General features: G+C 37.2%; 1 non-coding gene across 1 annotated transcript; it reads right to left on the bottom strand.

Moving 5' to 3' along the window:
- Positions 1-378: 378 nt before the first annotated feature.
- Trnas-cga (transfer RNA serine (anticodon CGA)) lies at positions 379-460 on the bottom strand. The gene has a single exon. It is a non-coding gene; the product is annotated as a tRNA-Ser (tRNA).
- Between the last annotated feature and the right edge of the window lie 23,520 nt (positions 461-23,980).

Genomic DNA, 23,980 nt, shown 5'->3' with positions numbered 1-23,980 from the left:
AAAAAATGTTTGAAAATCTCACGGTTAGTAATCAAGCATTTGCAAAAATGATGATGTGCTGAATAAAATCAAGATTTTTTAAATTTGTTACATTCCATTATTACACGCGCCTATGTCAACAATATTCGCAAAACGAACGATTTAGTCTAATATTTATAGTTTTTTAATGCTATGTGCTCAATGCTGACAAAATAAAAAAAATGATAAAAAACAACTTGCGCTCCATTTCTTTATTATTGATTTTGATTTCTGATATTGGTACATGCTATGCATTTTAAGGAGCAGTAACCCCTTTATTGATAATGATGAAATCAGAAGTCAGAACGTACATTATTTTATTGAGGTCGTCAACGTACCTCGTCGCAATATAAAAAAACTCGCAGCCGGTAGGATTCGAACCTACGCTCCCAGAGGGAATCTGATTTCGAGTCAGACGCCTTAACCACTCGGCCACGACTGCATCGATGATGTTCGGTTCGCTTCAAACAAGCAGGATGATTTTAATCAATTAAGTCGATAATACATAATAATAATTAAGGATAATGAAATGGTTATTATGCGTCAGGGGTTCAAATAAGAATCCAATTCCAATTGGAAGTAGTTAATATGGCTGGCGGATGGGTTTCACTCACGTTCTTTTTTATGAAATATGATCAATAAAAGTGCAAATGTTTACTTTGTTAACATGTATCATCCAACAGGCAGGCGTGATGTCTACAGCGGCTCAAAGAGTGAAATATTGTTGAACTTTGCGCTAAGCGGTTGAGTGCATGCGGTAAAGATGACAGCACGCGATACAGTCGCCATCGTTAACCTGATAAATGGGCGCAAAATATTCCATAAACGAATACACGTAAACAGTTAAAACTAATGATTCATATATTTGGCTGATATCAGTACAGATCAGACTGAATCAAAAATTTGAAGCCACAATACACATCGTTTTATCCTCTGTTGCGTCCTACGCTAAAAAATAATCAGTTCATATGAGTGAATCTTTGTCGACACGACTCCCGGATAGGGATACAAAGGGAACTTTTGAATTGCGATCAAATCTTCGAATAAGCGTTACTTTGTTTCAACGTAGATGAAATCTACAATCACGAATGGATAGACCAATCGATCATGTTGCCTATTGGTCGAGTTGAATTATGTCGGACCAGACGGGCGGAGAGATATGACCTTGCTCAACTCGAATTGGTTTGGCACGCTTTGGAAAATTTATTACTCAAATCGTGCAGAGATTTATCTGCGCCGAACCGTAGCGCCGGCGCATCACGCAGATCGGAAGATACTGATCGAATATTATTTATTTGTTTGGGGTGATGGGTGTTTTTTCTTTTGTATAAAAAATTAGGATGCAAGTGATGAACAACAATAGTCGAAAAAACGTCGGGAAATTGTTTCATAACACGATGGACTGTATTACAGACATTACACATTCTATTTCATTTGTATTTAATAAAGTGAAAAACCGTAAACTGATGTCCAATTACCGATTGAAGCGGTTGAATTTTAATTTGTTCATTGTAGTTGGTTATAATGACAGTAATAGACGGATTTATACTATTGAAAAGTTTTCGAAGGTAGGGAGGACTAATTTCTAGTTTCAGTTGAATTTTTATATAGTTTTCGGCTGATTTATTAGGAGCTGATTTGTGCATTTTTGGATTTTTTAACGAATCGCATCAGCCAAAACCTATATAAAAGTTCATTTAATCATCATACAATGTTCTGTGAAATTGTTCTGTAGCATACCAACTGCCGTTTTTGCAATTCTGAGGTCAATCGAGCAATCAGAACCAATTTCCAGATCGAATGAGTGACGGAGGTGTATTTTCCTATACATTTTGACTGAAATCCCCATACAAACTTCAAATCAAATGCGCCAGCTTATGCAACAAGCGATTGAGCTGAAATTTTCAGAGATTGATTTTCTCACCCAAAGACACAATCCTGGGGGGTGCCCCGTGGAATTAAATAACTTTTTGTTTCCTGGGCCAGTCTACTCCGCAATGTACTTCGAGAATTCTTCAAATCTTTACGAGGAAACTCTATGCAAACTCTTCGGGATAATTACTAACATAACAATAATCTTAACATCTTGCATTCTTATAAGAATTCTTATAAAACACTGTTACAGTAAAACTCATTCTGATATCGATTATGCATATAAAAAAAAACTGTGGCTCCGTTAAGTGTTATACACGCTTGGGCCTGCCAAATAAACGAACTTGGAAACAAAACTCATTCAAAATACATATCATTCGTTTATTTAGTTTACATCTAAACAGATAACACTGAATCAACAATTTGACGCCACAATACACGGTTCGAGGCCGCATCTCTCCATCCTCGAATGCGCCCCACACTCGCCAAATCGTTTTGCTCCTGGTCTGCCCACCTTGCTCAGTGTGCTCCACGCCGTCTCGAACCTGCCGGATCGGAAGCGGACCCCATCTTTGCATGATTGCTGACCGGCATTTTTGCAACATGTCCTGTCCATCATACCCTTCCGGCTTTAACTACCTTCTGGATACCGGTTTCGTTGAACAGCTGGGCGAGCTCGTGCTCGTCTTCTTGCACGCCGCCAAAGTTGGTCCTAAGCACCCGTCTCTCGAATACTCCGAGTGCTTGCAAGTCTTCCTCGAACATTGTCCATGTTTCGTGTCCGTAGAGGATTACCGATCTTATCAGCGTCTTGTACATAACACATTCGGTGCGGTGGCAAAACATTTTTGACCGCAGTTTCTTCTGGAGCCCGTAGTAGGCCCGACTTCCACAGATGATGCGCCTTCGTATTTCACGACTAACGTTGTTAGCAGTCATTAGCAAGGATTCAAGGTAGACGAATTCCTCGACCACCTCGAAGGTATCCCCGTCTATTGTAACACTGCTTCCCAGGCCAGCCCTGTCGCGCCCGGTTCCGCCCACAAGCATGTACTTTGTCTTTGAGGCATTCACCACCAGTCCAACTTTTGTTGCTTCATGTTTCAGGCGGGTGTATAGTTCTGCAACCTTTGCAAATGTTCGGCCGACAATGTCCATGTCATCCGCGAAACAAATAAATTGGCTGGATCTGTTGAAAATCGTACCCCGGATGTCACACCCGGCCCTCCGCATGACACCTTCTAGCGCAATGTTGAACAAAAGGCAAGAAAGTCCATCACCTTGTCTTAGTCCCCGGTGTGATTCGAACGAACTGGAGTGTTCGCCCGAAATCTTCACACAGTTTTGCACACCATCCACCGTTGCTTTGATCAGTCTGGTAAGCTTCCCAGGCTCGTCCATAATTTTCCATAGCTCAACGCGGTCTATACTATCGTATGCCGCCTTGAAACCAATGAACAGATGATGCGTTGGAACCTGGTATTCACGGCATTTTTGCAGGATTTGCAGTACAGTAAAGATCTGGTCCGTTGTCGAGCGTCCGTCAACGAAGCCGGCTTGATGACTTCCCACAAACTCATTCAGTAATGGTGACAGACGTCGGAAGATGATCTGGGATATCACTTTTTAGGAGGCATTAGGCATTAAGGATGGTGATCGCTCGAAAGTTCTCACACTCCTTCCACTCCTCCGGTAGCTGTTCAGTTACCCAGATTTTGACTATCAGTTTGTGCTGGCAAGTGGTTCATCTTGATGAGCTCAGCTCAAATCTAATCCATTCGTATCAAAACATGCAGAAGAACCCGGAAATAATAAAATAGTAAAAAAAAATCCTTTTTTTTTGGGTAAAAAAAATTAAAACGTCGTTTCTGAAAATTTACAGATTTTGAGTTGTGGCCGTATTGCATGAAACCGTCGACATAGGTCGTTCGGTAAACATTACCCTAATCGGATTTATGAAAATAAATCAGTTGCGTATGTTTTGTCCAATACTGTAAGTAATACATTTCTCTGAAAAGGACATTTCCCCGAATAAGACATTTATAAGAAAATTATATTTACCCGAATACTACATTTCCTCGAAAACGACATTCCCCGACAATGGCCGACAATGATAATCACTATGATAATCACATATATGTGATTGTTCAAATCGTGGGTGGCTATACAATGCTCAATTGAGCAATCTACTGTAGGGGAGACTGGGGAGACTTGATCCCCTTTTCTGATTTCCGATGTATCACAGCCAAAAATAAATAAACAAACGCGATTTCCACACAGACTCTCTAAGAAATATAGTAGTATTTAACTTTACTGATGTATGACAGTCCTTAAATTATTGTTGTTATTGTTACATAATCGATTTTTTGGAGTGCTGTCAAAAATCGACTGTTAAAATAAGAGAACTTCAAGAACTTACTTTGATAAAATTAGAAAGGTGCCCTCAGATTTTTTAAATATATTTCCTACAAAATACGCTGAATTTTCGAATTGCTGTGAGCATACATGAACGATTTTTATTATTGAATTCGACAGCACATGCAATTTTAAAATTTGGGAAGACTTGATCCCCTTTCTATGGTATTTACGCAATAAATATTTTTTCCTGCCAACCCTTCATCAAATCTGTCAAATCTCCAAAAAATTAGAAGCCTGAAAACAGATTTATATTTTTTTGATTTTTTTCGCTAAATGTCTGTACCTATGGGCAGGGCTGGTAGCGATGAATGCCGTTCAAAATAGTGACTTTAGTGACCAGCGATGACGAAAAAGTGACCAAATAGTGACTTTCAATTGCAGAAAAAGTGACCAAATAGTGACTTTTGTATGAAGTTTTGAACCGGGTATAGAGCTAAAAGTTGCATTAGCATTGTTACGGTATAATTCGTAGATTGCAAACTTGTGTTTTATTATCTAGAATGCTATCAGAAATCAAGAAAAAGCAAAAACAACAAAAGCATGAGGATTACTTACTATTGGCCACGCCCATCTTCATTGGGGGAGGATGGATGCAAGAGGCCAGTGACTGCGACACTTTCATAAGTACCACAGAGTTGGATATTGAGGATGGTATTCTTTGGATCAGCCAGAAGCTAGCAATGTTACCATGGTACCTCATATTAAGTAACACACCACGAAAAGGTATCTACCAGCCGTCGCGGGAACGAGTAGTGAGTTACAAGTTGTGTCACAAAATTATGTTGATAATTACAACATATTTTTTTTAAATATAATAGCCAAAGAATGATATAAAATGATCTTATTGACTCCTAGCCGGTGAACTATTTGGAATCAAGATTTGAAAATTGGTTTTTAAAATATAAAGTACACTGGATTTCTGTTTTTACACAATTAACATTTTTAAAATTTTGCGCTCATCCTGAATGTTTAACTCATGTGAATTATCATGTGATTTTTCTTTGATTTGTTCAGGATTTTTGAAACATGTTGCAAAAGATTTTGGTGGTAAATTAAAATCACACGATCAAAAATACGAGCGAATTGTGTAATTAAAATAATAAAGAAAATAATTAAAAAAAATTACTTGTTATTAAACTATGTTTTAATAACAAATTTAAATGAAGTTTTTGAGATTTGAGTTTTTGAAATCCAGAAATTCTAATAAACTTTAATTTCCAAATAGCAGAATCTTTTTATAAAAATGTGATATTTCTGAAATAATTTCTATCAAAAAATTTTCAATTTAGTTGCTTGTGCCAGAATTTCTTTTGACATAACTTGGTCTACAATTTTTTTACGCGGCTGATCTCGGAGGGTCGCAAGACGGATTTAACAATCATAAATGAATTTAACAGTCATACTGTACTTACTGTTACGACGCCCTTATCGCTCATTATTCTCCCTGACGTTGAGAAACATCAAACATCATTGTCATGTGACAAAACTGAGGCCTATCTTTGTCACTGGAGGGTATTGACGCTCACCAACAGACGTGGTTCTGGTTCCAATACTCCTCAATTATATACTCTTTACTTGGGGTTAGCCTTTCGCATTTTAACAAATTCCATTCGTGAAAAAAATATCATAGTTGACATGAATCGAAAAAAAACCTCACGATTTTCACAAGACACTTGGAACTTCTTTGGTGCATATTCCCCAAATTTAATATATTGCTACCAGATTCACATTTGGTTTGGTTGATAATAATACAAATACAAAGTATAAAAGATTTTTATTTTGAACTTTTTTACAATAGGCAATGCAAAAATAATGACTTCAGTGACCATTTTCCGAAAAATAGTGACTTTAGTGACTTTTGGATGTAAATAGTGACTTTTTAGTGACTAGACTCAAAATAGTGACCACGTCACTAAAAAGTGACTCGCTACCAGGCCTGTATGGGTGACTAATGGGGTTCTAGTGTCCCCATATTGAGGCAATAACTTCAAATCCAAATATCCTAAAACTTTGATGAAATGTTGACATTTTCATCAGTACAAATCATTAAGCATATTTATGGCTTTGTGCTGTGAAAAAAAACGAAAGCATTTGGTCATTGTTATGGAAAGTTGTTCAAATTTTGCGTGGCCTATGAAAAAATCTTTAGGAAGGTCAAAACATACAAACCGCCCTGCAGAATAAATGAGGTTGTCAATTGTCAAATTGTTGTCAAAAAATAGCTTACCACATAAAGGTCATTTGTCTAGAGGATCTATACTAAAAAATACGCTAGAACAAAACTACTTTAGTTCTCAATAAACAGGGGGATGATCAAGTCGCCCCGGGAAGTCTCCCCACCTTCCCCTATATTGTCGCAAATAGGTACTTGGGATTTGTACTTTTTCCTATATGGTAGCAGTTGTATACTTGGCCACGTCCTTACAATAACGGAAGGAGGGGAAGGAACGGATTTAGTTCAACATCTACTATAGTTTATGCAGGGAACCTATACTACGCCCCAACTATGCCCATTAGGGTGCCAATAAAAATGACATTTTCGAATTTCAAAAAACGACATTGCTCACAGGTTTTATTACCCCAAAATATGACCCCATGCAAAATTTGAGCTCAATCGGACATGATTTGGAGGTGCCTAAAACTCATCAGAGTTTTAAAATTTTTACCCATGAAAAATTTCCCAAATTTTCCGAAAATCGAATTTTTGTTTTTTATGCCAAATGACTTAAAAACGCATGACACGTCGAGATCTGATGTTACTTTAGAAAAAAATTGAAAAAAATCGATTTTTTCTCCACCCCTAAATTATGTCCGATTGGGCTCAAATTTTGCATGGTGTCATATTTTGGGGTAATGACACTTGTGAGCAATGGCGTTTTTTGAAATTCGATGACAATTTTATTCCCATCCATTCCATTGGCACCCTATAATGCTCAAATAAAATATGCGTAGAATTGTTTAGTTTTAATTCAAACTATAGCTTTTGAACTGAACTGTGTGTTAAATCTGTGTGCGCTGCATAAAAACTGCAATTTATTTCACAAGATATTGAAATTGGATCCACGGCTAATCTGCTGAGCAAACAAAATGAATTCATTAATTTACTTTCGAATCGTCCAAATAGAACAGAGATACCCGGACCTTGCAGATGTTTGAAATCGAAATGTTCACGTTTATTGCTTATTAGTTACATCCTAACAAAAATCATGTTAATTCAATGTTTTTAGCGTGCCGTAAGACATAGATCAGTTACGACTGATGCCAGATGTAAACAACACAAATAATGTTAGGTTTTTAGTTAATAAAACATCATTTATGCACCACCCTTGGACCTCTATAAATTGAAGTGGGTGAAACTTAACATGAAGTTATATTTTCATAAACACAAACAACATGGGGTTTTATACAGTTTTTGACAAACTTCATTACCATAAAGTAGAATTACTTCCTCGTATTCCGCTTCGAGATTGAATACACATAAAAATATAGGCTTTCATCTTTCTATTGCAGGCTAAAGATCATCCGCACTTCAAAATACGCCGTTTTCATACTTTCCGCCATTGTTTTCAACTGTACATAATCTGGAAATTTCAGCAGATATCATTTTTAGTTTCTCTAAGTATTTGTAACATATACGGGATTAAATGCAATGGTAACAATGTCTAGTTTTTTGTTTCTCATTAGTCAAATTGGTGGGCTCAAGTGCTGTTGGGCGTTACGGAGCCAATTGAAAAAAAAACTTTTTATTACAGTTTTGTATCCTAATGCTCATACAATAATGTTAGTTTGGGGCACCCGCTGCTTTAACACACTTAAATCTCTCCGTAGCATTGCTCAAGCTCTATTTTCTCTCGCCTCCTTCCCACTATTCAATCTCATAAATAATCAAAATATCATGCCACCCTTCCAGCACACAAACCGATTGCGATCCTTACGGACTCGGCCAGTGTGGTGGCTGCCTTCCAAAGCCATACACCAAAGCACCCGTTTGCACTTTGTTTGCAGGTGCCCGAAATTTGACCACCCCAGGAATCATTATGGTATTCCAGCTAGCATCCGGAATATGCTAGCTGATGATGAAGCTAATACGGCTGCACTCTTTTGCTTCCTGAAGGATGCAGGTCTGTACTACGCGATATAGATCTGGATCTCTGCCTAAGGCGAACGGGCTTTCTTCGGATATGAGTCCCACCCCCTCAGTGAACCCCATTTCACTTCAGCTGAGGGGGCCTCAGCCTCCTTTTGTTCGCAGCCATTTTAATAACGACTTCTGCCATGTCATCGAACCTTTTTTCTACTTTTAACCAAGGTTTCCTAAAATTGACCCTTGAACCAGTACTCAGCAAATCCAGGATTGTTACGGAGATCCTGAAATATTTTCCGCGCCAAATCCGCGCCATTTCCGCGCGACATGAAATCCATTTCCGCGCCAAATCCGCGCGATCCAGAGCTAAATTCTAAGCAAATACACGTTAAATATCAATTTTTGTATAAAAATTTATTGAACGTCTTTTCTTCAAGTTCGTTTTTTTTTGCAACATATGTTTGTATCAAAATGCTAATAAAACCGCGGTAAGTATTACAACCCTTTTAAATGGCCTTATTCAACACTAGAAGTACTGAATCTAAGGGAACAAGAACTAATCAGTCAAAACTATTTGAATAAGCACCGCTTTTTCGGATTTGCTTTTTGTTCCGTTGGTTGGTCAGTTTTTTTGTTGATAGAATTTTATAGAATTCGGCACAAGATACGTTGATATACAAATGAATGTTAAGGCCAGATTTGATCATAATTGATTAAAGATAAACTTAGCAAATATTAAAAAAACTGCCAAAACCGCATTTTAACTTTGAAACTTTCTTGTAGTTATTGATCACAAGACAAACCTGCTGAGATATTAAGGCATTAGACAATAAAGCTTCGTTTTTTAAACAAAACTTCTGTAAAACAAATATTTGAATTGGTATCAATAAACAAATAATGCATCTTCTAAAAAAGTTGCTCAAGCTCCGTTGATTTTTAAGTCGGAATAAGCGTAAATTCCTTCGGAATTTACAGAGGAATATTTTCAAAAATTTCAGAAGAAATTTCTTTGGAAATACGGCAGAATAATTATAGTAAACTCCAACAGAAATTAAGTCCGTTATTAGTCCTTTAATATTTGTAACAAGATTTTCTAAAAGTTCATGAAGAAATTTTTTTGGCCGTTCTTACTGGAATTTCATCCAAAAACTTCGAGAACTTTATTTATAGAAATTTATCATGCGTGCGATTCATCCCAGAAATTTCTACGGGTCATCTTCCGGAAAATCTCGCGGAAATTTTCAGGGAAATGTTTGCAGAAATCTAACTGCCCTTGGATCTGCTGAAGTGTCTGAAGTCGCTCCAAAATTGTCTGTGGAAATTCTTCCGAGAACATCTGTGGTATTCTTACAAAGTATTCTTACAAAAATTCCCCTGGGAAATTATTCTGCAATTCATTTGGGAATTTTGTCGTGAGTTCAAGTTAATTCTCCAAAAATAACCTGCGGAAAAACTTCCGAGCTTACTTGCAGAAATCCCCTACGGAAATCGCTTTAGAAATTCTTGCAGAAATTGATTAGTGACTTCCTGCGGAAAAACATTTTTGAGCATTTATTACAGAAATTTCTGTGATCATCGCTATAACCCTTTTGTAAATTCAAGGCGGCATTCTTTTGAAAAAAAAATCCTGCAAAAACTTTTGAAGAATGATATAATATATCATGCTGAGTGGTTCATCGTAAAAGAAATAACCAATCAGAAACTGACAAATATCTTGGAATTACAAAGAAATTGACAAGATGAAAATGGGTGTTTATGTCCTTCAATAGACATGGTTTGTGTGCGTCGTGTTTTAGAATGGATTAAAAATGACAACAAGTGACGTATCTCTCATCATAACATTTGTTTAAAGAATGCTTGAGAGTGTGATGCATGCCATTAAATAATTTTATTTATTAAATTTCCGCCTAAAACTAAATCCGCGCGAAATTCTAAAATCGTTACGGAAATCCGCGCCAAATCCGCGAAAACCGCGAAATCCGCGTAGTCGTAACAACCCTGCAAATCAGTTTACCGGTTCCAATCGGTTTAAATACGGTCCAGGAAGTACAAAACTACCATAGAATACCATAACTTTTGAAATCATGAAGTTTGATATGCCGCATGATGGGGTTTATTTATTTCCAAAAATTGACCTTCGAACCGATTCATAGTAAAACTGTTTACCGGTTCCAATCGGTTCAAATACGGTCCAGGAAGCACAAAACTATCATAGAATGGCATAGCTTTTGAAATCATGAAGTTTGATACGCCGCATGATGGGGTTTGCTTATTTCCCAAAATTGTCCCTTGAACCGGTACTCGGTAAATCAGTTTACCGGTTCCAATCGGTTCAAATACGGTCCAGGAAGTACAAAACTACCATAGAATGGCATAGTTTTAAAAATCGTGAGGTATGACATGCCGCATGATGGGGTTTGCTTATTTTCCAAAATTGACCCTTGAACCGATACTCGGCCAATCAGTGAACCGGTTCCAAACGGTTAAAATACGGTCCCGGAAGTACAAAACTACCATAGAATACCATAACTTTTGAAATCATAAAGTTTGATGGGTCGCACGATGGTATTCGCCTAGTTCCGTAAAATGACTCCGTAACAGGTTCCGGCGGAACGTCCGGATTCCGGAATACAGGCCATATTTCGGACCGATCAAATTCCTGATCAAATTTGGTATAATTTATGCGTCGTTCTCTTCAAAATATCTAAAACAATCATTTCCGAAGTATGCGTTTTGGCATATGGCCACCCATTTTCAATCCGGAATAACTCCGGTATCAAGTGGCCAGTCCTAAAAACTGAACCTGATACTTGAATAAATTCCGCTAATTTTGGTGAAAGTTGCGAAAAAAAAAGTTAAAAGACAAAGAAGTTACAGCCAAAAAGATTTTTATTTTCGTTTTCAAAAGGGGGGTTGGTAACGGAAGGGTTAACATTTCCCGATTGTAACAATTACTGCTAATTAAACAAACAGCTCCGGGCAAGGCCTTACTGTTACATACAATTAGATTCCCATGAAAAAAAATATGACATTTTCTTAAATTTCCATAAATATTGGGAAATTTAAAAAATTGTTATTAGTAATTTTAAACCTGAAATTTGCAATCAAAAATATTTTTTGAAAGTAAGTTAGCAGTAGTTAAAAGTAGAAAAGAGCAATAAAATTCAGTTAATTTTCATGGCCAAAACACGCTTTGAAAAGGGCGGACATCTATACTCTTTCTTATATTTTCCTTCGATATCTTCATATCTATTATCATATTAGTAGACACTTATGTCAACATGAAATGCTGTGAAATGATAGTGGTGCCTTTCTTACGCATTATAAAAATGATAAAAACACATAAGAGAGATCGAAATCACACTTAAGGGGATGGATTCCTCCATTTTCATCAATTTATATCTATTTGCGATCATCTGAATGCATTGTAGCATTCAAAAAATCCCGATTTTCAATTTTGTTCCCAAGGGACAACGCTTGGCAAAAAAACAATGTTTTGTCAAAAACCCTGGAACGCAATGGCCAATCGGCCGCTAGCCGCTAACCGCACGGCCATGAAGCCCATTATTCATTTCATTTGTCTAATTTATATAATTTGTCAAATTTGCCTAATTTGTCTTATCCATATATTCGTCTTTTTGTTTATTTGCCTTATATGTCTTATTTGCCGTATTTGTCTTAATTGTCTTACAACCATGCTACATCCGATCATTACTCGAATCTTCGTCACCGCTGATGTGGAACCTGTGTGTATATTTTTTTTATTTTCCAATTTATAAAATATTTTGAATTTTTATGTTGATTGCGTTTTTTTTTTAATTTCCATTGGAATGTCTTTTAAAACTCGCTACCTGCTGATCGAAACGGCTTTCTCGAAAAACTGCTTTTCCAAATATTGTAATCTTATTCAGAGTTGCAATACACGGTTTTGAATAATGTACATTCCTACATTTTTTAGCCTTTGCTCGGTGGCATACATCTCTGATAACATCAATCAAATTACAATTCCCCATAAACAAATGAAAATAAATACTATAAGTTTAACAATAAGATTTTTCAACAAAATAATAAAAAAAAATCAAAAATCCTAATTATCGTTTTGATATTCCTTCGTATTTTCTACATTATTATAATTATTTTTTTTTATGTTAATTGAAACGTGAAATAAATTAAATCTATATACAATGTCTGTCTGAACCTTATAGACTCGGAAAATACTGAACCGATCGGCGTGAAAATTTGTATGCAGAGGTTTTTGGAGCCGGGGAAGGCTCTTAAGACGGTTAGATACCCTTCTCCGCTTTGGAAAGGGGGGGCTTTCAAAGAAATCAAACATTAATTTTTCATAACTCGAGAATTAATCAAGCGAATGGAACCAAATCTGGCATGTGGTTTTGGAAGGGAAGATATGTTTTTGTAGTGACTCAAAGCCCCTCCCCCGTCTGGAAAGAGGGAGTTCCCATGCAAATGAATCAGAAATTTATGCAAAACTCGAGAACTAATCAGAGAATAAATCAATTTTAGGCGAAACGAAGTTCGTCGGCTCTGCTAGTATAAAAATAAATGTGTGTTTTGCAAAATTTATAAATGATTTTTTCCCAATTTTACACCGTAGAACATTATTTTTGGAGCTTAATTTGTGAAATGGCGAACAAATGAAATTAGAAGGAATATAGTCACTTGTTTAAAGACGAGTTAGTTATATTCCCTTCATTTCTACCACTTGATTGTAACTTTACAGCTACATACTTTGACCTCAAAAGTAATGCTCGACTCGATAAGAACACGAGACACTGAAGACGGACTTATTGTCTTATTGTTGAGGTCCGAACACGTATTTGTAAATAATTAAATGGGATAGTACCAACTCGTCTAATTTTCTTAAATAAGGCAAAACATTTTTTTTTCATATAAATTTTCTATGGAATATTTCAAATTATTTATAGAGAATTAAGAGCTGCTCAAGAAAACGTTCACGCTACACCAACTGTAGATTTTTCCACAGCACATTTCCGGAGATATATCCAATTGGTGGATAACTCATGATTTCAGATGAGATGATCTGTGAGATACATCTTCAGCTACCTCACAATGAACCAACTTAAATTACCAACAAATGAAGCTCCAACACCTGCCGTTAGCTGCCGGAATACACATTTAAACGTACCACCAAAAGCCACTAAACAATCCGCCGCGCCGGAGCGGTGCGTCGATATTGCATGGGAACATTCTCGCAGTTCAGTTTCCGCCGCCGCCGCCGCCGCCCGTCCGTTAACAATTTACAATTACCCTGCTAAACGTTTTATCAGCGCACTACTGGTTGTACTTATGGTACCGCGTCTCTGCAGCCATTCGCAACTACCGGACCAGATGCGTAAAATAAATTTTCCACGGTTCGCGCGCGCGTTATTGTTGCATTTTCGACGTGGTTCCTTATTTCAGCACAATTGTAGTAGCGATAATGCAGAGCTGGGGTGGCGAACTAGTTTGCGTCCGTAAACACCACCATGATAGAATTCTATTTAGAGGTGTAAATAAATTTTATGATTACTGTTTTTATTACAAAGATGAAGCCATAAATTTGTCATCAGTCAGTAATTGTAAGTAATTATAATTTATTGTCATAACGGAAGCCCATATTTTAGGTCAAGTCAGTTTTATCACAAATGTCATTTGATTCCTATTGTTCATAGTTTCTAACTTAAAATCGACTGTATCTGATTAACTTTGAGGTTATGGGGTTTCAGTCTAACAAAAAATCGAAACGACGCGCTGGTTTAGTTTGCTGGTTTGGTCTTGGCCTTCCTCAGGGATGGTACAAGGTACATGTTTAAATCCCTGAGGAAAACTAAGACCAAGGGCCTAAACGTAGGAAACTAAACCTACGTGTCGTTTCGATCTTTTGTGAGACTGATAAGTCGCTAATCCCAAATCTATTGTTCATATTTAAATCACATGGCTGAAAAACGGCTTTGGATGAAAATAAGTGCGTTACCCCATCACACCAATCAATATACCTATAATTTGCTAAGCCACAAATTCGGCGACCCTGGCATCGTCGGCCAAGGCCGAATTTGGAGCCGTGCATTCTCCAGTTTCGGACCGCACGAAACTGGGGCATGATGGCTCAAGTTCGAGGGGAGATCCGCGTTGTGGGGGTGCAATTTTACGATCTGATTTAACAACACTTTAGTTGACTGCCCGGGGGTATGTATCACTCTCGCTGCTCTACTACTGGGCAGGTGGTGGGTTCATAAAATGTGTAAATTTGTTTGTTATTACGCGCGATGAAGAGGCGTTTAGTGGCAATGTAGCGGATAAGTTATTTCTACAAGGTTTATTATAGTTAGTGTAGCTATTACTGTGTACATTGAAAGTGAATCAATCATGCAAATCAAATTTGACGATTTCAGTAAAGGGTACCAAAAATTGCTGGATTGATCAGTCAAAATTATGATTGAAATTGTCACATGTTTGATTTTAAAAGATCTATCTTTAATAAAACAAATTTTGTGTTAATTACTAAGAAACGGCGAATTTTAAACAAAAGTTTTATGTTTCTTGAAAGGAAATAAAAATGAATAAAAATCCCCTTATGTACATACAAAATTTTCTCATATGTGTTTATAATCGCAATGATGCGTGGAAACAATCAAAACAATGAAAGTCCCAAGTGTCGAAAAGTTGCGACACGAACGTGTTAATTAATTACATAAATTAGTGTAAAAGAATTTCCTACTTAACGCTTGAACAAGCTCCGAAAATCTGCTTACCATTGTAGAAAAGTTGTTCGCTCAAGGAAACGTCTTTCCTTAAGCAGTGTACCCTGTGAACAAGAATGAAGCGGAAACAATACAACGTACAAAAATTTATGATAATTAAAATGACCGCCATCATCCATAGTTTCACCGATTAATATTCGCGTGCTTGGCGAAAAAAAAAAATTAGCCAAAATCGTCCACGCAAAAACGCAAGGAACAATGTCTTACTCATCATCGCACTCGTCCTCTTTTATCCGGCAGATCCACCAAAAGGAAAGAAGCTGAATTCGGGATGTGAGTGAGTGAGGTTTGCCGCAAAGTTTTATGTTAATTAACTTTTAAAAGCATCTTGTGGCTTTGGTCAGATGGGTGTTCTAGGAATGGGAATTCCTTATGTTGCGCAAAATAGAGTTGGTTCAGTATTGCATTTAATGGATGTTGTTGCGATTTTGATTTATCTCAAGCTTATTGGGTAATAAGTACTATAATTATTTTTATATATCTATATATTTGCAGGTAATTCGTTAATTGGTTCAACGAGTAGTCTGCTGTGTCAAGTAGGTGAGATTGTTGTGGGATTATAAATCACGATAACGAGTTCGGAAGTGCTTACAATCCACAATCGACCGGGCAATACTTTTAGTCTGAATTTAGTCTGAGCGTAGGTGTGTACAATCGAGATTAAGATTCCAATGCCATTGTGTTCAGCTAAGCTCATGTTGCTGCATTTAAACTAGCGAAATGAAGACATAGGAGGCAACGTTGAATACTTTACGAAAAAATGGCAATGATGATAAAATTAGTGACATTCAGTTGCGGTAAAGACAATTTCGAGAAAGCTGGCCATATGCTAAATGGTTTAGAAATAAGTACCGCAATCGGAGGTGGGTCATCGCTCTCACCGGCAGCCTGGAGGTCGTAGAGCAAAATCGTTCAAAAAGGTCTCTTATATTTTAGTCTTCTTGCCCTCAGATACATTCAATCCATTCTACAAGCATTCTAAGTAGTTAAACCGGTGACCCATTCTCACCCCCATTTGACCCATTGTCACCCCCGACGACGGTACACATAAATCTGATTTTTTTTTCACTTGATCCGTAAATAATGTTATTCGATTCTGTTGACTTTTAATTTTGGGTGCAATAACGAAAGTAGGACCATTCAATATTTAGTTTTTATTGTTCCTTATCCGCAGTATCTTCGAGTAACATTATGCCGTTGTTCAAACTTTCCATTTTAAATGTCGCTCTAGCTAACATGGCTAACAATCATTGCTAGCTGATCCTCGTGACTTTTCATTTGCTTGATATTCATTAGAATGAGCTAAATATGATCTGATTTTAGGAGTGTCATACCTAGGAGAAATATGTATAAAATGCGCCACCAGATTTTCTTGGTTTATAACCAAAAATTTCGTCACAAAATCGTAAGCGGTTGAACCCAAACAAAATGGTAAACCGAGAAACGCTAGAAAATAGTCAAAAACTCTGTGTTAATATAAAAAACGCAATTTCGACGTTCACGTCCTCTATGCTTTTTCTTTTGATACAAAACATATTTTCTTATTATTACCATCAGCCTAAGACATTGACTACCTTAAAGGATAGAGTTGACACTAATTTGTGCAGAAGAGTTTGAAAATATTGGTGAAAAATATTGGAATATTGTGCATATCATTTCTGGGTGGCCCAGCATCGCTCATTTAGGATGGAAATTCTCAATTTCGAAATAAAATCATGCATTATTGTTGGTTTTACATGAACATTTTTGGACCATATAATGTCTGATATGTTAGATTATTTATAAACGCTTCGAAAATACATGTTTTCGGATGAAATCACCGTTGATTAAAAAAACAGATTCGGGGCGGCGCATATTGACCATATTTCCTCTATAACCTTTTACGGATCAAATCGCGCTCGTTTCCTTCATCGAATGCCAATGCAATATGGGGAAAAGCGTGGTCGTTAATCGAAAAATTTACTATCTCCCATTTGTCTAATTTATATAATATATGAAACTATACACCCTACCCGATCAGGAATGCATAACAAAATTACAACTCAATTATAACAATTGTTGTTACTTAAAAAATTAGATAATTCGATAAAAATGTGTCTTCGGACAGTTTTATTTCATATCAAATTGGAAACAAAAATCGGAGGTAATCACCTTCAGTATAACTTGAACCCGCTTAATTATGTTACGGCTACAGGTATTTTTTTATATAATTTTTGTTATTTTAACAACTAACCAGCTAAATTTATAACATATTTTGTTACAATATTTTTCTGAAATAAATAACTCCCCTTGTTATAATTTTGTTATGCATTCTTGATCGGGAGATAGGAGCATCGGCGAATAGCGAAGCTTTATGTTTATTCAGTCAAAAGATATAGGTTGGCGAAGTGAAAAAACTCATGTAAATAAAATATCATTCCTAACTTTGGTTTATATATACCACTAACTGACCCGACGAACTTTGTCTCGCCACAAATTGATCAATTTCCAGATCCATTTTTTTGCATAAACAAATCGGTTTCTCAGAATAATATTCCTTTTTTACAGTTTTATTGTAACATTTTTCCTTTTATTTATTGAATGATAATGCCAACTTCGTGTTATATACACAGATGATTAAGATTTGAAATTCACATACAAAATGTTCGAAAAACCATTTCACCGAAGAGACTGGATTTATATTTTTTTTAAAATGTGTAACGGAAAAAAAAATGTGTAACGGATATTTTTTGAAGGGTTAACGATGACCCTTACAAATATTTCATAAATATTCCTTCACATAATATATGTTGCATAGAAACAGATTTCATGGAAAAATATTTTTGGCCACCCATTTGTATAAGAATTCCCCATAGTGCAATGATAGCGTTTGGATTCAGTATGAACTGCTACTAATTTAGGTCGTTCAGTTCTCTATCAGCATCACAACACAATAGCATTCGTGCACGTTCACGAAACCCTTCTTCAATAGAGCTTACTGACGTCTAATCATATATATATTTTTTTCCAAGCGCACAATCCTTTACATAGGGGGAATGACGGCTTTGGCAAGTTTTGTTCTATTATTGTCAGAGGGGTTTTTTATGACTGATTTTGTTCAAATTTGGCCTAAACATTCTTTGCATATCAAAGAATATCGTGGCAAAATTTCATAAAATTCGGTCGACAAAAACCTCCCTGTCAATAATAGAACAAAACCTTCCAAAGCCGTCTGTTGCCCTGTGTTTAACAGAGAAATATGATTAGCAGTCAGTAAACACTATTGTTCGATTCCATTCGGACCGTAAACCGACCAACCTTGAAGCGTGGGCATAGCAATAGGATCTGCTAGTCCTCCAATACAACTTTTTAGTGGCGCAAAAAGGTTCAGAAGATTTCTTAGGTATGGGAAACATACGGATAATTTTTGCTTCAAGCTGTAAGGCTAACTCGCCCTAATAAATGTTCAGTATGAGCTCTAGTCTAGGAAGGCGCATGCGATTTTATCGCCAGTTCAGAAGTGTTACAGTCGGATGTTTGCACTTGGAACCGGCTTTGATATGGCACGATGCGATACAGCAACGGATGGTGATGAACTTGCACATAAGCGTTCTTCCACAAATTACGTAACGCTAAATTCGACTATTATGAACCCCCACCCTTCCCCACGCAGCAATTCTTGTATGGAAAGTTTAATTTTGTGTATAAAGCATAACGCTCGGCCTGACTCCCTGCCTCTCCCTACAGCGTTATGTAATTTGTGAAGATAAGCATCTCCATTGGCCTCCTATTTTGACCAGATCGATCATGCGATTCGTAGCCAAGGCACTGTTCTCCCTGAGAGTCTCCCATTGAAAAATAACAATCGCATAAGGAGATCAGCACAGTTATAAATGCAAGCTAATAAGAACTTATAGAAATCTAGACCAACATTCGAAAACCCTATATAGCTCTATATGTAGACGAAGAATCAGAAACAATAGATTTTGGCTGTTACACCTTTTTCAAATGTTGGTCTAGAGATAATGGAACCAATCTTTCAGAAATCGTGATGTAGTTTAGAAATTGAACTCGACCATGATCCAAAATTAGGTTCGGCTGAACAGGTCATTAGCTTGAAAAAGTCGTTTGACTGAAATGGTCGTTAGGCAGAAAAGGTCCATTTGTCCAAAAACGTCTTGGCCGAAAAGAATATACGGCCGAAAGTGTTGTTCGGCTGAACTGATCATCAAACTAAGATCTGCATGACAATCTCTTGATGATCGCTACAAGTGTAAGTTATGACCAGGTGGACCACTCTTGAGGACGTCTTCAAAGCAAATACCAAGCTAATAATAAGACTGCCATAAACCGCTGTCAAAAAAGGGAATTGCTTTATCATGGAGCTGCTTTATTATTTTATTGAAGAAAAAGAGAAAGCATAGAAATGAAAGAACAAAACATAACAAAAGAACAAAAAATAACATTTGTAGACATGGAAGAAAAATAATGTAGGATCATCGGAATATTGTATCCCCTGGAATTCGGTCGCGTGATCATTTTTTTGTGCTTGTTCGAAAGTCTGATGAAACTAGGTAGGAAAATCGGGGAATGGTCGTTAGGTCGAAACCCATCTGCTCGAAAGGGTCGTTTGGCCGAAAGAGTCGTTTGGCCGAATAGGTTATTTGAAAAGTGAGAAATTAGGAATGAGAAGAGAGACTGTTTACAGTAGTGAGACGTCACTACTCACTTCGCGCTCCACATTTTTTTCATGTGAGAAGTTAGAAATGAGGAATGAGAATTGAGACGTCTCGCTTCTTACTCCTAATTTTTCACTTTTTAAATGACCATTTCGGCCAAATAACCCTCTCGGCCTAATGAGCCTTTCGGCCAAATGACCTTTTCGGCCTAACGTCTGTTCGGCCAAATGCTATATTCGGCCAAACAACTATCGACCGAATGGGTTTCGGCCAAACGACCCTTCCCCAGGATTTACTTCAAGCAGGCCGTCGAAAACATTTAATAATTACCGGCAATCATATTGGGGCCATATCGTTTGCAATATCGATCGAAACGTTTTTTTTTTTTTTTGAAAAATGGAATTCCGGTTCACCTCGAAGTATTTGCAGTGCTCCTATATTTCAAAATACAGAACATTAGCAATGACATATGATTGTGGATTCCGCAAAAAAAAAAAATGTCGGGTTGAAGATAATGTAATTTAATCATAATGTCAGCTACTACACTATGGGCAACTTCCGAAAAAAACTGGCGAAAAAAATCAATTCCTGCAAAAGTATCAATAAGTTATTTTCTATAAAGCGCTGCTAAATTATTGACTATGTTTACTGGAATTGGTAACCGGCGATCAAGTCTACGAAATGTTAGGATTTTATTTTTAATTTCTTTATTTAATGGTAATTTAATCATAAAATATAGTGATTAGTAATTGTGGATGAGTTTGATGGCTACAAGCCGACGAGGTGAAAATGTCACAGTAGGGACATGAAATTCCAATAAAACAGCGGTTCCCAACCTGGGGTACATGAACCCTGGAGGTACCTTTGCTGGTCATAGGGGGTACCGCGGACAGAAATGCGTAATGGCGGACGTATTACAATCCCAATCAAAACTCATCGATAAAGTTTTTTGTATTTTTTATTTCAAAAATTTAATTGATGAATTAAAATTGAATGAATTGATCCCAATTGAATCCTGCCTTCCACAATCAGCACAATGTATGAAGGGCTGTGGAACAGAAGATCAAACGAACAAATCGTCGAATAAACAAAATATTTTTTTTCACTAAAGCTCGTTTGCTTCGTTGCAAGAGGATTAGAAGCATCCTTATACGCTTCTCGGAAGCCTTCTTTCAAGCAGCTCGAAGGTCTCCTTTCAAGAGGCTCCTAAGCCTCCTTCCAAGAGGCTCGGAAGCCTCCTTTTAAGATTTTTTCAAGAGGCTCGGAAGCCTCCTTTTAAGATCCTTTCAAAAGGCTCAGAAACCCCTTTCGAGCGGCTCAAAAACCTTCTTCCGGCTCAGAAGCCTTCTTTCAAGAGACTCAAAAGCCTCTTTTCAAAAGGCTCAAAAGCCTTATATCAAGAGGCTCAGAAGCCTCCTTTCAAGAGGCTCAAAAGCCTCTTTTCAAGAGGCTCAAAAGCCTCCTTTCAAGAGGCTCTGAAGCCTTTTTTTCAAGAGGTTTGGAAGGCTTCTTTCGAGAGGCTCGGAAGCCTCTTTTCGAAAGGCCCGGAAGCCTCCTTTCAAGAGGCTCAGAAGCCGCCTCTCAAGAATCTCAGATGCCTCCTTTCAAGAGGCTCAGAAGCCGCCTTTCAAGAATCTCAGATGTCTCCTTTCAAGAGGCTCGGAAGCCTCCTTTTAAGAGGCTTGGAAGCTTTCTTTCAAGAGGCTCGGAAGCCTTCTTTCAAGAGACTCGGAAACTTACTTTCAAGAGGCTCGGAAGCCTCCAATCAAAAGGCTCAGAAGCCACCTTCAAGAGTCTCATATGCCTCCTTTCAAAATGCTCAGAAGCCTCCTTTTAAGAGGCTCTGAAACCTTTTTCCAAGAGGCTCGGAAGGGTCCTTTAGAGAGGCTCGGAAGCCCTCTTTTCGAGAGGCTCGGCAGCATCCTCTCAAGTGACTAGGTTGCCTCCTTTCAAGAAGCTCGTAAGCCTCCTTTTAAGAGGCTTGGAAGACTGCTTTCAAGAGGCTCGGAAGTCTGCGTTCAAGTGGTTCGGAAGCCTCCTTTCAAGATGCTCGGAAGCCTCGCTTCAAGAAACTCGGAATTCTTCTTTCAAGAGGCTTGGAAGCATACTATCAAGAGGCTCAGAAGCGTCCTTCCAAGATGCAAGAGAAGCCTCCTTTCAATTGACTCGAAAACCGTCTTCAAGAGGCTTGGAAGCCTATCTACAAGAGGCTCAGAAGCCTTTAATAAAGAGGCGCAGAAACCTACTTTAAAGGAATTTAAAGGCTGAAAGGAGCTTCCTTTCCAAGGGCTCGGAATTATTTTTTCAAGAGGTTTGGAAGCCTACTTTTGAGAGAGAGGGGGAAGAAGAAAGAAGGAAGATGGAAAAAAGAAGAAGGAAAAAGGAAGAAAGAAGGAAGGAGGAAGAAGGAAGAAGGAGAAAGGAGGAAGGAAAAAACAAGATGGGAGATGGAAGAAGGAAGAAGTTCAACTTTTTACTTCTCACCCCCTACTTCTCATTACTGACTATTCAGTAATTGTAATCTGAGGTCAATTTTTTTTAACTATTCGGCCAAACGGCATTGGGCCAAATGGCGTTCGGCCAAATGGCTTGACACCAATAACACATTATTCTTTGCCAAAGATTCCCCCTTGGAAAAAGAAAGTTTCAACAAAGTATTTTTTTTAGAGTTTGCTGCAATGCATTAAAATGAACGCAAATAGATGTGTATTCTTTGTTTTTTTGAGCATTTTGTGCGTTTTTTCATTACATTTTGCAATACACGAGAAAGGCACCGTAGCCTCTAGGTGGATTAATGGTGGTGGGTAGGTGGCAAAAAAAAACGTTAAAACCAATATGCCGAGCAAAGTCGAGCATATAGAAAACACATTTTGATTTTGACATCAAATTGAAATCATAATTTATTTTCAAATATGAATCACCACAGGCCTGGTAGCGATGAATGCCATTCAAAATAGTGACTTAGTGACCAACGATGACTAAAAAAGTGACCAAATAGTGACTTTTAGTTTCAGGAAAAGTGACCAAATAGTGACTTTTGTATAAAGTTTATAACCAGACAGTGAGCTACAAGTTGCATAAACAAGGTGTAATTCGTAGACTGAAAACTATGTAGCGATATTCATATTTTATCCTTAATCCTTATCTAGAATGCTATCATAAATCAGGAAAAGACGAAAACTTAAAAAAATAAGAACACGAAGATTACTACTACGCCTATCTTCACGGCAACCAGGAAAAGGATGGAAGTTAGCAAGAGGTCATCGCCTTAGCGACAACCTCATAAGTACCACGGAGTTGGATATTGGGGAGAGTATTCGTTCGTTGAGCCAGAAGCTTGCAGTTTGACCATGATAAATCATATTTAGTCACACCACAAAAAAATATATATCAGCCGTCACGGAAACAGATAGGAGTTACAAGTTTATAATTTCAGCAACGATTTTGAAGCAATTACAGCATTGTGGTAATAATGTTTAATATAATAATATGAGCTCAAAGTTTTCCGTGAAACTGCAAAAACAATGATCTAATTGATTCCTAGACAGAGAATTATTTGAACTCACAAAGCTTATAAATCTTTAGTAGTTAAAAAACTTAAAGAAATTAAAATAATGAAGAAATTTTTAAAATACGATTTTTCCAATAACAGTAGGAGCTTAAAGGGGCTAAAGGAGTTGAGAATGTAATACGCGTCTCCTTGCACGGCTCATACCAAAATGCTGATCCGCCGATGCGTGTTGCGTTGTTCCCTAAGAGCTGCCAACTAAAAGGCGGTTTGCCTCATGAGTTTTACGGCAACGTAACATAGCCCATTTTTTTAATGTTATTATCAATATAATTAAGATTTTATAAAATTTTCTGAGCTCCAAATTATTTCGAGTTTAAGAATCTTTATCGATTAATATTTCAACGAAATTAACATTTCTGTTTCTCGCATACAAGGTCAAACTTAACTGATTTTTTGTTTGCAATAAAATAATTTTTGCTTAATATTAGATATTTGATTTACGAGTTGTGGATTCGTGCAGTAAAAAATCTGTAGGAACGTTTTTATGGCCATTGTTATTTGAGGGAAATTTCTGATTGATTCATGCCTAACCATTCATATAAGTTTTTAAGCATATCGTGACACATGTGACTGTTCT

This window comes from Armigeres subalbatus, chromosome 1 (assembly GCF_024139115.2).
Source record: "Armigeres subalbatus isolate Guangzhou_Male chromosome 1, GZ_Asu_2, whole genome shotgun sequence".
Lineage (NCBI taxonomy): Eukaryota > Metazoa > Arthropoda > Insecta > Diptera > Culicidae > Armigeres > Armigeres subalbatus.
This window is presented reverse-complemented; position numbering and strand designations above follow the sequence as displayed.